The sequence below is a fragment of the Hemitrygon akajei genome, chromosome 15, assembly GCF_048418815.1.
Source record: "Hemitrygon akajei chromosome 15, sHemAka1.3, whole genome shotgun sequence".
NCBI classification, from domain to species: domain Eukaryota; kingdom Metazoa; phylum Chordata; class Chondrichthyes; order Myliobatiformes; family Dasyatidae; genus Hemitrygon; species Hemitrygon akajei.
The window spans coordinates 26,709,764-26,725,729 of NC_133138.1; the positions used below are offsets into that span (position 1 = coordinate 26,709,764).

The 15,966-nt window shown below is 43.0% G+C and overlaps 1 long non-coding RNA gene across 2 annotated transcripts in view; it reads left to right on the top strand.

The window, feature by feature from the left end:
* The window catches only part of LOC140739569 (uncharacterized), a 25,681-nt gene extending 10,004 nt beyond the window's left edge, over positions 1-15,677 (top strand). For both annotated transcript variants that reach the window (XR_012101673.1, XR_012101672.1), the window contains exons 3-4: positions 10,888-11,029; positions 15,483-15,677. This is a non-coding gene — a long non-coding RNA (uncharacterized lncRNA). The remainder of the gene's footprint in view (positions 1-10,887; positions 11,030-15,482) is intronic.
* Positions 15,678-15,966: the final 289 nt, after the last annotated feature.

The following is a 15,966-nucleotide window of genomic DNA, read 5'->3' on the forward strand; positions in this document are numbered from 1 at the left end:
CTTCCTCTTCTTGAGATCCACGGTCAGTTCCTTGGTCTTACTGATGTTTGGTTGCAACACCTCCCAACCAGCCAATCTATCACACTTCTGTACGCTTCCTGGTTACGATCTGAGATTCTGCAGACCGTAGTTATGCCATAGATACATTTATAGATGGTGATTGTGCCACACACTAATAGGTGTACAGAGTAGAGCAGCGGGTTAAGTATACATCATCGAGGTGCATCTGTGCTGATTGTGGTCTCCCAATGTGGAAGTCAAGGATCCAATGGTAGAGGAAGGTACAGAGGTCCAGGTTTTGTAGCTTATTGATTAGTATCGAGGGGATGATGGTGTTGAACACTGAGCTGTAATCAATTATCAGCAGACTGGCTGGGGGAGAGCCAGTGAACAATTTGCCATCAGTTCTATGGTCTGCAGTACGGGAATGGCTGTGTGTTACACACCATGTCAAATTTTCCTTGGTTTTCTCTCAGAAGTCACTTGCCACATTTAAGTGAATGTTGCCACTCATTCATCATGCTGAGTGTCACCCTGCAGTTGTGCTTAACTCCATATTACTGTAGCATTACTGGAACAACTGTGGACAATTACAGGCTTCAACTTAAAAAAACAAAACAACCGTGGGTCTCCTTTAGAAATAACAGGAAACGTAATGGAAATGATAAAGGAAGAACTTGGAGCCAGATACTTGATCCAAATTATTAACAGCGACTTCCACAGCATAGATTATCGGGTGAACACTCTGCTGTGTCCTTGTGAATTCACAATGCAGATTAACTGAATCACTGACCAAGTGTGGAATCGTCTGCTGCATGTGACTTAACACTTGCGAGAAATCAACTGAGCTAGTTATATTTCTCTTAAACAAGGCTCTTCAAGCTTCAAGATTCAAGATTATGTCTTGTTACTCTTCAGTACCCAAGTGTAAAAGAGAAAAAAGTGATTGTTACTCCAGATGCAAAGCGGCATAAATAAAACATGCAAAGCATAAAGATCACAATAAAACAACAAAAATAAATACTGTATACAGTAAATATTAATACAGTCCTATAAAACATGATGTACAGGTAACTGTTATATACATAGATTGAATATATGTGTATAAAGTGATGGTAGGTGATGTGTATGTTGTGGTGGTGGGGCAGACTACAAACTGAAAGCGTTAATCAGCCTAACAGCACAGAGAAGTTGTTAGTAGTAATTCTCTTTGTTATTATGCTGCAAGCATAAAGTTTGAATAAAGCTGTTTTGAGCAGCAGAGTTTCTCTGTTTTGCTAGCCCACAATGTTACATTGAACAATTCATGATTTCAAAAATGTAACCTTTGTAGCATAAGCCATCAGTTGTCTTCAGACCCGCTAACCAAGACAAACCATAGTTCAGAATGTGCCAGTTCTGTTATCAAGATGGATGCATTGCTAACTCCCATAATCTCCATAATACTCCAGCCTGAAACTTTGACTGTTTATTCCTATCCATAGATTCTGCCTGACCTGCTGAGCTCCTCCAGCACATTGTGGGCATTGCTCTAGGTTTCCAGCATCTGCAGGGCCACTTGAGACTACAGAAAGTGTTGGCAACAGCCCTGTCCGTCACAGGCAAAGCTCTCCGAACCATTGAGTATATTCACGTGAAGCACTGCGACAAGAAAGCCACATCCATCATCAAAGACCTCACCATCCAGCCAATGCCCTTCTCTCACTACTACCATCAGGCAAGAGATGGAGAAGAATACGTATACGACGCTGGAAGAACTCAGCATGTCAGGCAGCATCTGTGAGAAAAGAGTGGCCAACGTTTCGGGCCGAGACCCTTCATCAGGAATGGGGAGGGACGTGTGAACCAGGTAGTTGTGGAGGGAACGATCCCTGCGAAAAGCTGAGAGGGGTAGGGAGGGAAAGATGTGCTGGGTGGTGGGGTCCTGTTGAAGGTGGTGGAAGTTGAGGAGGGTAACGTGTTGGATCCAGAGGCTGGTGGGTTGGTAGGTGAGGACAAGGGGAACCCTGTCCCTGTTGTGGTGACGGGAGGATGGGTTAAGGGCTGAAGTGCGGGAGGTGGAGGAGATGCGGGTGAGGGCATCTTTGATGATGCCAGAAGGGAAACCACAATCCTGAAAGAAAGAGGACATTTGAGAAATCCTGGAATGGAAAGCCTCATCCTGGGAGCAAATGCGGCGGAGATGGAGGAACTGGGAATAGGGAATGGCATTTTTGCATTGGGCAGGGTGGGAAGAGGTATAGTCAAGATATTTATGGGAGTCAGTGGGTTTGTAGAAATGGAGAAGCCTTCTGCCCATGCCATCAAGTTCAGGAACTGTATTACTCTATAACCATCAGGCTCCTGAACCAACGTGGATAACTTCTCAATACAACACTGAACTGATTCTACAAACTCACGTTCAACCACCTACAACTCATGTTCTTGGTTTTATTTTGATATGCAGTTTATCTTACTTTGCATATTGTTCTTTCCCAGTCAGTTTATGTATAGTTTTCATAAATTCTATTGTATTTCTTTATGTTTACTGTAAAAGGATCCTTAAGGTTTTTATAGCTGGGGTTGGTAATGAAGACAAGCTCCCACTGCCTATTAAGTGCTCCCAATGGTGTGCACCTCAAATAGCTTCTAACAACCAAGTCCAGCTCCTGTCCATCACACCTGGCTAAGCTACTAAGCCCGGTGGAACTGTTTCTACTGACAGAAGAAGGGGCAAAGGTGGGTTACTGGTGCCTTAAAACCAATCACTTTGGGCAGATGGAGCTCATCAGCCATGATTGGCAGCTCACCTAGGAGAAAGAAAATTCTGTTCTCAAATCTCCGCTGCCTTGTGGCTATACCCACTCATGGGGAAGGCTTTGGAAGTAAACCCCGAGGGAAAAATCTGGAGCTGGAGTTCCTAAGGCAGTCCTATGTTAAGCTCAAAGCTGACTGTTAAATCCTACAATGCTGTTGGTGCCAAACTGTATCAGTCTCTGCCGTTCCTTTGGGTTCATCAGATGCATGGAGAGGAGGAGACTGCCACATGGGTGACAGCTTGCTCTCCATATTGTACTGATCAGGCTTGAGTACCTAGAAAGCCAGGATGCAACACTCATGGTCAACCCTGACCGACAGGGCCTCACCCTCCGTAAAATACCTGCAAGTAGTTTATGGTACAAGAGATTCCACAGATGCTGAAAATCCAGAGCAATGCTCACAAAATGCTGCAGGAACTCAGCGGGTCAGGCAGCATCTGTGGAGAAGAATAAACAGTCAACGTTTCAAGCTGAGATCCATCCTCAGAACTGGAAAGGAAAGAGAAGGAAGTCAGAATAAGAGGGTAGAGGGAGGGGAAGAAATCCAAGCTAGTAGGTGATAGGTGAAAATAGGCCAGGGGGAACATAGTTACGTATATGTACTTGGATAATAAATTTACTTTGAGCTTGAAGGGAGGAAGAAAGAGGCCAGAATAAGGAGGTAGGGAGAGGGGAAGGAGTCCAAACTGGCAGGTAATAGGTGAAACCAGGTGAAGGGGAACATAGTAACATATAACCATATAACAATTACAGCACGGACACAGGCCATCTCGGCCCTTCTAGTCCATGCCGAACGCTTACTCTCACCTAGTCCCACCAACCTGCACTCAGCCCATAACCTTCCATTCCTTTCCTGTCCATATACCAATCCAATTTTTTTTTTTAATGACAAAATCGAACCTGCCTCTACCCCTTCTACTGGAAGCTCATTCCACACAGCTACCACTCTCTGAGTAAAGAAGTTCTCCCTCATGTTACCCCTAAACTTTAGCCCTTTAACTCTCAACTCATGTCCTCTTGTTTGAATCTCCCCTACTCTCAATGGAAAAAGCCTATCCACATCAATGCTATCTATCCCCCTCATAATTTTAAATATCTCTATCAAGTCCCCCTCAACCCTCTACGCTCCAAAGAATAAAGACCTAACTTGTTCAACCTTTCTCTGTAACTTAGGTGCTGAAACCCAGGTAACATTCTAGTAAATCTCCTCTGTACTCTCTCTATTTTATAGACATCTTTCCTATAATTCGGTGACCAGAACTGTACACAATACCCCAAATTTGGCCTCACCAATGCCTTGTACAATTTTAACATTATATCCCAACTCCTATACTCTCCTACACCCACCGATGACCCCTTCTCCCATCTTCAACCCTCCTCCTCTTCATGGACACCCCGCTCTGGTCTTCTACCTGCTCTGGATCTCTTTATTGCTAATTGCAGATGGGACATCAACCGTCTTGACTTCACCACACCCTGTTCCAATTCCAACCTCACTCCTTCCGAACGCTCTGCTCTCCGATCCCTCCGCACCAATCCCAACCTCACTATAAAACCTGCTGATAAGGGGGGAGCTGTTGTTGTCCAGCGTACTGACCTCTACCTGGCCGAGGCACAGCGACAACTCTCTGATACCTCCTCTTATTTACCCCTTGATCATGATCCCACTAAAGAGTACCAGGCCATCACCAACCTTATTAGCTCTGGGGATCTCCTATCCACTGCCACAAACCTCATAGTTCCTACACCCCGCACTTCCCGTTTCTACCTCCTACCCAAGATCCACAAACCTGCCTGTCCAGGTAGACCTATTGTCTCAGCTTGCTCCTGCCCCACTGAACTCACTCATTTCTGCATACCTTGACACTGTCTTATCCCCCCTTGTTCAATCTCTTCCCACCTATGTTCATGACACTTCTCATTCTTTGAATTTTTTCAATGATTTTAAGTTCCCTGGCCCCATCCGTCTTATTTTCACCATGGACGTCCATCCCCCACCGAGATGGTCTCAAAGCTCTTCGGTTTTTTTTGGATTCCAGACCTAACCAAATCCCCTCTACCACCACTCTCCTCCGTCTAGCGGAATTAGTTCTTACAATATCACCAAGACCAAGGAGATGGTGGTGGACTTTAGGAGATCTAGGCCTCATATGGAGCCAGTGATCATTAATGGAGAATGTGTGGAGCAGGTTAAGACCTACAAGTATCTGGGAGTACAGTTAGATGAGAAGCTAGACTGGACTGCCAACACAGATGCCTTGTGCAGGAAGGCACAGAGTCGACTGTACTTCCTTAGAAGGTTGGCGTCATTCAATGTCTGTAGTGAGATGCTGAAGATGTTCTATAGGTCAGTTGTGGAGAGCGCCTTCTTCTTTGTGGTGGCGTGTTGGGGAGGAAGCATTAAGAAGAGGGACGCCTCACATCTTAATAAGCTGGTAAGGAAGGCGGGCTCTGTCGTGGGCAAAGTACTGGAGAGTTTAACATCGGTAGCTGAGCGAAGGGCGCTGAGTAGGCTACGGTCAATTATGGATAACTCTGAACATCCTCTACATAGCACCATCCAGAGACAGAGAAGCAGTTTCAGCGACAGGTTACTATCGATGCAATGCTCCTCAGACAGGATGAAGAGGTCAATACTCCCCAATGCCATTAGGCTTTACAATTCTACCGCCAGGACTTAAGAACTTTTTAAAAGCTATTATTAATGCTTTTTGAGATAGTGATTTAGATGCATATCATATTTTTTACTGAGTTAAGTATTGTATGTAATTAGTTTTGCTACAACAAGTGTATGGGACATTGGAAAAAAAGTTGAATTTCCCCATGGGGATGAATAAAGTATCTATCTATCTATCTATCTATCTATCTATCTATCTATCTATCTACTCTCAATAATTTCTCCTTTGGCTCCTCCCACTTCCTCCAAACCAAGGGTGTAGCCATGGGCACCCATATGGGTCCCAGTTATGCCTGCCTTTTTGTTGGCTTTGTGGAACAGTCCATGTTCCAAGGCTATAGCGGTATCCATCCCCCTCTTTTCCTTCGCTACATTGATGACTGCATTGGCGCTGCCTCCTGCACGCATGCTGAGCTTGTCGACTTCATTAACTTTGCCTCCAACTTTCACCCTGCCCTCAAATTTACCTGGTCCATTTCCAACACCTCCCTCCCCTTTCTTGATCTTTCTGTCTCCATCTCTGGAGATGGCCTATCTACTGATATCTACTATAAGCCTACAGACTCTCACAGCTACCTGGACTATTCCTCTTCCCACCCTGTCTCTTGCAAAAAGGCTATCTCCTTCTCACAATTCCTCCGTCTCCGCCACATCTGCTCTCAGGATGAGGCTTTTCTTTCCAGGATGAAGGAGATGTCTTCCTTTTTTAAACAAAGGGGCTTCCCTTCGTCCACCATCAACTCTGCTCTCAAACACATCTCTCCCATTTCCCGCACATCTGCCCTCACCCCATCCGCCCGCCACCTCACTCAGGATAGGGTTCCCCTTGTCCTTACCTACCACCCCACCAGCCTCCAGGTCCAACATGTAATTCTCCGTAACTTCCGCCACCTCCAACGGGATCCCACTACCAAACACATTTTTCCCTCCCCCCCCCCTTCTGCTTTTCGCAGGGATCGCTCCCTACACGACTCCCTTGTCCACTCATCTCCCCCATCCCTTCCCACCGAGTTCCCTCCTGGCACTTATCCTTGTAAACGGAACAAGTGCTACACCTGCCCTTACACTTCCTCCCTCACCACCATTCAGGGCCCCAGACAGTCCTTCCAGGTGAGGCGATACTTCACCTGTGAGTCGGCTGGTGTGGTATACTGCGTCCGGTGCTCCTGGTGTGGCCTTTTATATATTGGTGAGACCCGACGCAGACTGGGAGACCATTTTGCGGAACACCTTCGCTCGGTCCGCCAGAAAAAGCAGGATCTCCCAGTGGCCACACATTTTAATTCCACATCCCATTCCCATTCTGATATGTCTATCTATGGCTTCCTCTATTGTCAAAATGAATCCAAACTCAGGTTGGAGGAACAACACCTTATATACCGGCTGGGTAGCCTCCAACCTGATGGCATGAACATTGACTTCTCTAACTTCCGTTAATGCCCCTCCTCCCCTTCTTACACCATCCCTGACATATTTAGTTGTTTGCCTGTTCTCCATCTCCCTCTGGTGCTCCCCACCCCCTTTCTTTCTCCTGAGGCCTCCCATCCCATGATCTTTTCCCTTCTCCAGCTCTGTATCACTTTCGCCAATCACATTTCCAGCTCTTAGCTTCATCCCACCTCCTCCGGTCTTCTCCTATCATTTTGCATTTCCCCCTCCCCCCACTACTTTCAAATCTCTTACTATCTTTCCTTTCGGTTAGTTCTGACGAAGGGTCTCAGCCCGAAACGTCGACAGCGCTTCTCCCTATAGATGCTGCCTAGCCTGCTGTGTTCTACCAGCATTTTGTGTGTGTTGTTGTTCCTATACTCAATGCTCTGATTTATAAAGGCCAGCATGAGATTCCACCTTCAGGGAACTATACATCATTATTCCTAGATCACTCTGTTCTACTGCATTCCTCAGTGCCCTACCATTTACCATGTATGTCCTATTTTGATTAGTCCTACCAAAATGTTTATCAGCATTAAACTCCATCTGCCATTTTTCAGCCCACTCTTCTAACTGGCCTAAATCTCTCTGCAAGCTTTGAAAACCTACTTCATTATCCACAACGCCACCTATCTTAGTATCATCTGCATACTTACTAATCCAATTTACCACCCCATCATCCAGATCATTAATGTATATGACAAACAACATTGGACCCAGTACAGATCCCTGAGGCACACCACTAATCGGCCTCCAACCTGACAAACAGTTATCCACCACTACTCTCGGGCATCTCCCATCCAGCCACTGTTGAATCCATTTTACTAATTCAATATTAATACCTAATGATTGAACCTTCCTAACTAACCTTCCTTGTGGAACCTTGTCAAAGGCCTTACTGAAGTCCATATAGACAAAATCCACAGCTTTACCCTCATCCACTTTCCTAGTAACCTTTTCAAAAAATTCAATAAGATTTGTCAAACATGACCTTCCACGCACAAATCCATGTTGACTGTTCCTAATCGGACCCTGTCTATCCAGATAATTATATATACCATCTCTAAGAATACTTTCCATTAAGTTACCCACCACTGATGTCAAACTTACAGGCCAATAATTGCTAGATTTATTCTTAGAACCTTTTTTAAATAATGGAACCACATGAGCAATACACCAATCCTCCGGCACCATCCCCATTTCTAATGACATTTGAAATATTTCTGTCAAACGTACTTGGATAATTAATTTATTTTGAACTTTAACGTCAGTGGACTCCTCATGAGTAATAGGCTGTCACGTGTCTAGATTTTACTACATTATTTGTATAATACTTGTTATTCAGTTGAAGATCAACTGCCACTGATTAAGTTTGTGTTTACCTAATGCTCTCAGCCTTACTGAATTTACATAAATCTCAATTTAGAACACAGAAGAATCCAGAACACATTACAACATTAAGATCAATAGTCTTCTAATGGAAGTGTAATTTTTATCATTGACTAAATACTCTTAAGAGCATGTAAAAATGCTCATGGCAGTACTTTGAAACAGAGCAGCAGATTACTTCATAGAGGTCTTGCCAATAATTGCTCCTCAACCAGTGTCACAGGAACAGATTCTACAACCTATCCCAACCTTTGTTGACTTTTCGTGACCCCTTGCAATCTTCCATTCTTTGGTTTCAAATGATCTCAAAAGAGATTTCAGTTTAATTGCTCTCCCCACAATTTTGAGCTCTTCTGCCATTTCCCATTATTGAGAGGGTGAATGTTTAAGGGAGATTTTACACAGAGCTTGATTGGAGCCTAGAACGTTCTGTCAGGGGAAATGGTAGAAGCAAATATGACAGCAACATTTTAGAGTAATTTGGACAGACACACAAACAGGCTGGAAATGGAGGGATATAGATCACGTACAGGCAGATGTGTGGTTCAAATTAGCATCATTGTAAGACCATAAGACTATAAGACATAGGAACAGAGTTAGGCTATTTGGCCCCAGCATTCTCCCCGTAATTTTTTTTTTGCCGTGTCCAATCAAGAACCTATCAATCTCTGTCTTAAATACATCCAATGACCTGGCCTCCACAGCTGCCTGTGGTAACAAATTCCACAAATTCACCACCCCCTGGCTAAAGAAATTTCCCCACATCTTTGTTTTAAATGGACGCCTCTCTAACCTGAGGCTGTGCCCTCATGTCCCAGACTCCCACACCATGGGAAATATACTTTCCATATCTACTCTGTCTATGTATTCCAACACTTGAAAGGTTTCAATGAGATCCCCCCCTCATCATTCTGAATTCCAACAAGTACAGACACAGAGGTGTCAAACATTCTTCATATGATAACCCTTACATAGAAAAAACATAGAAAAACCTACAACACAATACAGGCCCTTCAGCCCACAAAGTCGTGTTGAACATGTCCCTACCTTAGAAATTACTAGGCTTACCTATAGTCCTGTATTTTGCTAAGCTCCATGTACCTATCTAAAAGCCCTTAAAAGACCCTACCGTATCCGCCTCCACCACTGCCACCGGCAGCCCATTCCACGCACTCACCACTCTCTGTGTAAAAAACTTACCCCTGACATCTTCACTGTACCTACTCCCCAGCACCTCAAACCTGTGTCCTCTTGTGGCAACCATTTCAGTTCTGGGAAAAAGCCTCTCACTATCCACACGATCAATGCCTCTCATCATCTTATACACCTCTATCAGGTCACCTTTCATCCTCCGTCACTCCAAGGAGAAAAGGCCGAGTTCACTCAACCTATTCTCATAAGGCATGCTCCCCAATCCAGGCAACATCCTTGTAAATCTCCTCTGCACCCTTTCTATGGCTTCCACATCCTTCCGGTAATGAGGCGAACAGAACTGAGCACAGTATTCCAAGTGGGATCTGACCAGGGTCCTATATAGCTGCAACATTACCTCTCATCATTCCAGGAATGATTTCATTCCTGGAATCATCCTTGTGAACCACCTCTGAACCTTCTCCAATACCAACAGATGTTTTCTTAGATGAGGAGCCCAAAGCTGTTCACAATACTCAAGGTGAAGCCTCACCAGTATGTTATAAAGCCTCAGCATCACATCCCTGCTCTTGTATTCAAGACCGCTTGAAACAAATGTTAACATTGCATTTGCCTTCCTCACCACCAACTCAACTTTTAGGGTGTTCTGCACAAGGACCCCCAAGTCCCTTCGCATCTCAGATTTTTGGATTTTCTCCCCATTTAGAAAATAGTCTGCACACTTATTTCTACCACCAAAGCACATGACAATGCATTTTCCAATATTGTATTTCATTTGCCACTTTCTTGCCCATTCTCTTAATCTTCTGAGTGCTTCTGCAGCCTGCCTGTTTTCTCAACACTACCTGCCCCTCCACCAATCTTCATATGATTTGCAAACTTGGCAACAAAGCCATCTATTCCGTCATCTAAATCACTGATATACAGTATAAAAAGAAGCGGTCCCGACACCAATCATAGAACATAGAACAGCAGAGCACAGTCCAAGGTCTTCGGCCCATGAAGTTGTGCCAACATTTCAACCTACTGCAAGGTCAATTAACCCTTCCCTCCCACCATTATTCTTTCATCTAGTACCTATCTAAGTGTCTCTTAAATGTCCCTAATGTTTCTGTCTCTAGCCCCTCAATATGCCATACATCTTCTCAATCATCCTATCAACTAGCACAGTGACTTTGAGAGATCTAAATTTGTGGACCCCAAGATCCCTTTGTTCCTCCATGCTGTTAAGAATCCTGCCATTAACCTGGCTTTTGACCTTCCAAAATGAATCACTTCACACTTCTCCAGATTGAAATCCATCTGCCACTTCTCAGCCCAGCTCTGCATTCTGTCAATGTTCCTTTCTAACCCACAACAACCTTCTACACTGTCCATGACACCATCAACCTTTGTGTTAGGTGCAAACTTATTAACCCACCTTTCCACTTCCTCATCCAGGTCACTGAGAGCACAGGTCCCTGTGGAAAACCACTGGTACAGTACAGTACAGTAGAAAACTGACATAGTGAGCTGCAGGAACTTTTCTTCTGCTGCACAGTTCTATCTTCTATGGAATGGATTACCTGCTCAGCATCACAAGGTTTGTTCTAACTTCTTAAAGACGTCAACTGACCTATTTTACATTTTTGGGATAGTTGTTTTGTTCTTATTTAATATTTTCACTCTTTGGAGTTTTTTAAATCATTGACACAAGCAAAGAGGTGGAGTACAACGTCCTGCGTGCAGGGTGTTTTATACTGTGAAAAGAGAAAAGGGGCATTCCTCGGGGTGGAGGAATTTGATTCACTTGGAAAGAGTTACATAAACCAGCTCATGATTTTTGTTTTTGTATTCTTTCAATTTTCCCACTATTTTTAATTTAACTGTTTAATATACATATATGGTGGTGGTTGGCATCTGTCATCTCAAAGGACAATGGGTAATAATGATGATCATCACAAGCCTGGGCGGAAGGTATGGAGATTCTGTGTGTATATATATATATATTTACTATAATTGATTTACTTATTTATTTTGTATTCTGCTATCATGCATTGCATTGTACTGCGGTTGCATACATTAACAAACTTTGTGATATAGTGACAATGCCAGTGATATTAAACCTGATTCTGATTCTGATTTTACTCCTCTGAATGAACATGATACAAGGAAGGCAAACATCCTGATATTTAGAGCTTATCCAATCCATCAAAATAAATTATTCCACAATTGTTTGTTGAGTAAATGGAGAACTTGGCATTGAACTACATGCATTGAGAAAGCTGAAATTTTAATCTTTGATTAGTGTTGACATAACTGATCTCAAATGTAACAACAGATTGTTCATAGCATCACCGGGAATTATTCAGTCAGCTACTCTGAACTCTGTCTACCGACACCTTTGCTTGCCAAGTTTATTCTCTTCTCACCTACTCATTGTCTCCTGGGCTTTTAAATGAACCAATTTTCCTTCATGTTGTTTACCTGACAGTTTATCTATGGAATGTAGACAAATAAGGATTGGATTCCATTGAGAAATGCGTCAAATTGCTCTGCTGTCACTTTCTTTGGGTTATTCATGCAAGGTTTAATATTGAGCCAAGCGGGAGAGAATCAGAAACAGAATCAGGTTTGATATCACTGGCACACAAGAGATCCTGCAGATGCTGGGAATTCAGAGTAACACACACAAAATCCTGGAGCAGATCAGGCAGCATTGATAGGAGTGAATAAACAGTCAATGCCTCAGGCCAAGAGCCTTTATCAGCAATTGCAAAATGTCAATATCACTGACGCACGTTGTGAAATTTGTTTCTGGTGGCAGCAGTACAGTGCAATGCATAAAAATCTATAAATTACAATAAGAAATATATATCTTAATGAAATACTCATGGCTGTGACTGTGGATTTCAGCTGCAGTCATCACTAATGAAAATGTTTGATGATTCCCTTCAGAGCTGCACACTAAGAACCACCACTTTCTGACACCATCTTCTTAATATTTTTGTCAAAGGATAGAGTTAGGCCTGGAAAGTTGATTGTATAGTATGGTTTATTACATAGCTATCTTTCCCTATGGAGTTGTTAGTCAGGAAATTGGTTCATAATTGTTTGGTAAGAGACCATTGTAGCCACTTCTGGAACAATCATGGGTTCACAGTGAGGACTCAACTAGAGTTACCTCTAAGGTAATGTAAATCCCCAGACTTCTTTCTACCCAGGCAACTCCAGAATAATGCTGTTAAGACCATACAACATAGGAGCAGAATTAGGCCATTTGGCCCATCTAGTCTCCTCTGCCAATAGATCATGGCTGATTTATTATGTGTTGACCCCTTACAATCTCATGACACTTTGCATTTCCCTTCTCCCACCAGATAATTCAGATTCTGCCTTCTTAGATGACTGATCTGCCAACCACAGGCCCAAGAAACCCCTTCTCCGGGAGTTAGACCATAGAACTCAGGAGCACAAATTAAGCCATTTGGTCCATTATGTCTTCTCCACCATTACGGCTGATTTTTTTTAACCCCATTGTCACACGTAACCCTTAACTTGCTTACCAATCATGAAGCTATCATTCTTTGTGTTAAATACACCCAATGACTTGGCCCCCACAACTCTCTATAGCAACAGATTCCACACATTCACCACTTTCTGGCTAAAGAAATTCACCCTCATCTCAGTTTTAAAGTTTAGAACCTTTGTTCTAAGGTTGTACCCTCAAATTGTTTACTCTATTGCTAATGGGTGACATGGTTGTATAGTAGTTAGCATAATACTTTACAGCCCCAGCAACCTGGGTTCGATTCCCACCCCAGGGGTAAGGAGTTTGTACATTCTCCCCATGACAACATGGGTTTCCTCCAGGTGCTCTAGTTTCCTCCCACAATTGAAAATGTCTGGGTTAGTATGTTAATTGGTCACATGGGTATAATTGGGAGACACAGGCTTGTTGGGCCCAATGGGCCTGTTACTGTGTTTTATCTCTAAAAAAAATCACTGTATGTATTGTAATGTATCTCTAAATAGATCTGTAAATAAACTATCACTAAATAAATAAAAGAAACATCCTCTCTACATCCATTCTATCTAGGCCTTTCAGTATCTGGTAGGTTATAATGCAAATCACCCTGCAGTACTGGTCTTCGAATCTCACATTCATAACCCAATGTGCTCTGACAATCCCGGCCTCCAAGGCATTTACACCTAATTGTTTTCAGAACTGAAAGATGTGGGTGATATTGGAAGCATTTAACGGTTTACATCATAAATAGAGGAAATGCTAGAAATACTCACCAGATGATGTCAGTACCAAGAGAGAGAAAAACAGAGTTAACGTTTCAGTTCCCATTTCCAGAACGGTTTGTTTACGAAAGAATGGCTTTAATGTAAATATCCCAAATTAATGGTCGTGCCATTTTCTCTGAAAGTCTTCGAAGCACCGTGGCGTCAAGTATGTATGTATGGCATCCGTTAGTCTTGCGAGACCATGGATCTGCGCCTGGGAAGTCTTCTCCAGGGCGCAGGGCGTCAAGTACTATCACTCTTTCCATGATAACGTTCTCCCCTCTTCCTGACACTGCACCACACTGTAAAATGCACGCAAGGGTTTCTGCAGATGCTGAAAATCCAGAGGAAAGTGCACAAAATGCAGGAGGAGCTCAGCAGGTCAGGCAGAAATGAACAGTCGATGTTTCAGGCCAAGACCTTTCATCGGGACTTGACAGAAAGGGGGAGCAAAGAAAGGGTGGAGGAAAAAAGGGGGTGAAGTAGGAAGATGATAGGCGAAAGCTGACATGAATTGCAAACTCACATATGCTGGACGATGGGATCAGTGCAGTGAAATGTGCTCCCGCACAGCTAACATCCTAGGCACTTCCCATTCACCAAAGGTGTTGAATCCATGAAGATAGGCGGGGAGCAGAGGTCACTCAACAAGCATGTTGTCTCACTCTCCCGAACAAGTGTTGCAGCACATTATGAGGGGAACAGAAGTGTGTACAGAAATCTTCAAAAGATTAGCTTTATTTGTCATTTGTACATCGAAGCATGCCGTGAAATGCACCTTCTGCACCAACCACCAACACAGACCGAGGATTCTGCCGGTGGCAGGCTGCAAGAGTCACCACACATCCGACGCCAGGATAACATGCCCACAACTCACTAACCCTAACCCGAACATGTACATCTTTGGAATGTGGGAGAAATCCGCAGCTCCTGGGATTGGTTCTGTAAAGCATTGCGCAAACGGCTGTGCTACCATGCCTCTCTGTTTGCAGTTCACCACCATGCAGAGATTCCAGCCTAAAGCAGATCATATCTAACTAATGCACAATGTGCGATTATAAAATGGTGCTTAATTGCAAGCACTCTCACAGATGTCTAAGAGGGTACAAATTCCATTGTTGCATGCTTCTGTCAGAGTTAGCCAGCAAGCCAGCGTCCTTCCTTGCCAGCTACAGATTCCAACAAGCTTAACGCACAAGGATAGAAAATAGGAAACAATTGCTCTGCTCCCTACTCTGTACAGACAGATCCAACTTAGAAAATAAGATTCAAGATTGTTTAATGTCATCTTCAGGACAGTGTAAAGGAAAACAAATTTGATGCCGCACAAAAAAAATGCACAAGAAGATAAACAACATAATAACAAAAAATCACGATAAGTACATAAGATAGCATATACATAGGTCAATTTATGTCTATAAAGTGACACTAGGCACATGAGTGTCTGTACATAAAGTTGTCATTCACACTAATCAGCTGGTGTTTCATAGGCTGTGATGTACATAGAACCCAATCCTGAATCAGTTGGTAAAATATTGGCAAATTTTGTCTTCCTATACTATGTTAAGTTAGGCTAAGGCATTAGAAAGCTTAAGTAGCATTAGTTAACTAAAGTAACTGGTTTCTGGGTGGAATATGGAGAATAAAACCCAACCATCTGGAATCTGAATCAAATTACATCAAAAGCTCTTTGGCTAAGTTCACTGTTTTGTTCAAGTTATTCAAGTCTGTAAATTGCGTTTGTTTCTGATCTATTCCTGCAGGAAGCAATTCGATACAAGACAATTTGGATTCTCCATTATGTCATCTTGGATATCAAAGAGAGGCTAAGGACCAGGCCGTCACCCAGTGTTTTTCAGTTTCCCATTTTACTGAGCCTGTCACATGATTTACATTTAGGGGGGGGGATAACTGAGTGACACAAAGAGTCATTCAGCACAGCACATCAAAGTTTTATTACAGACATATATTTGTATCTTAATGCTAAGACATTGCAATTTTATTGTGTTGAAGCAAATAAAGATCATTAACTTATTTATCTCAATTTGTTTTCGTTTGCACATTTGTTGTTTGTCTGTCTTATTGGGTATAGTCTTTCAATGATTCTAGTGCGTTTCTTGGAATTTTAAAATTTATTTTATTTATTTATTAACATGAGCCATACAATAGGTTTTTCCCACCCTTCAAGCTGCACCGCCCAGTAATCCCTCTACTTAATCCTAGTCTAATCATGGGATAATTTACAAT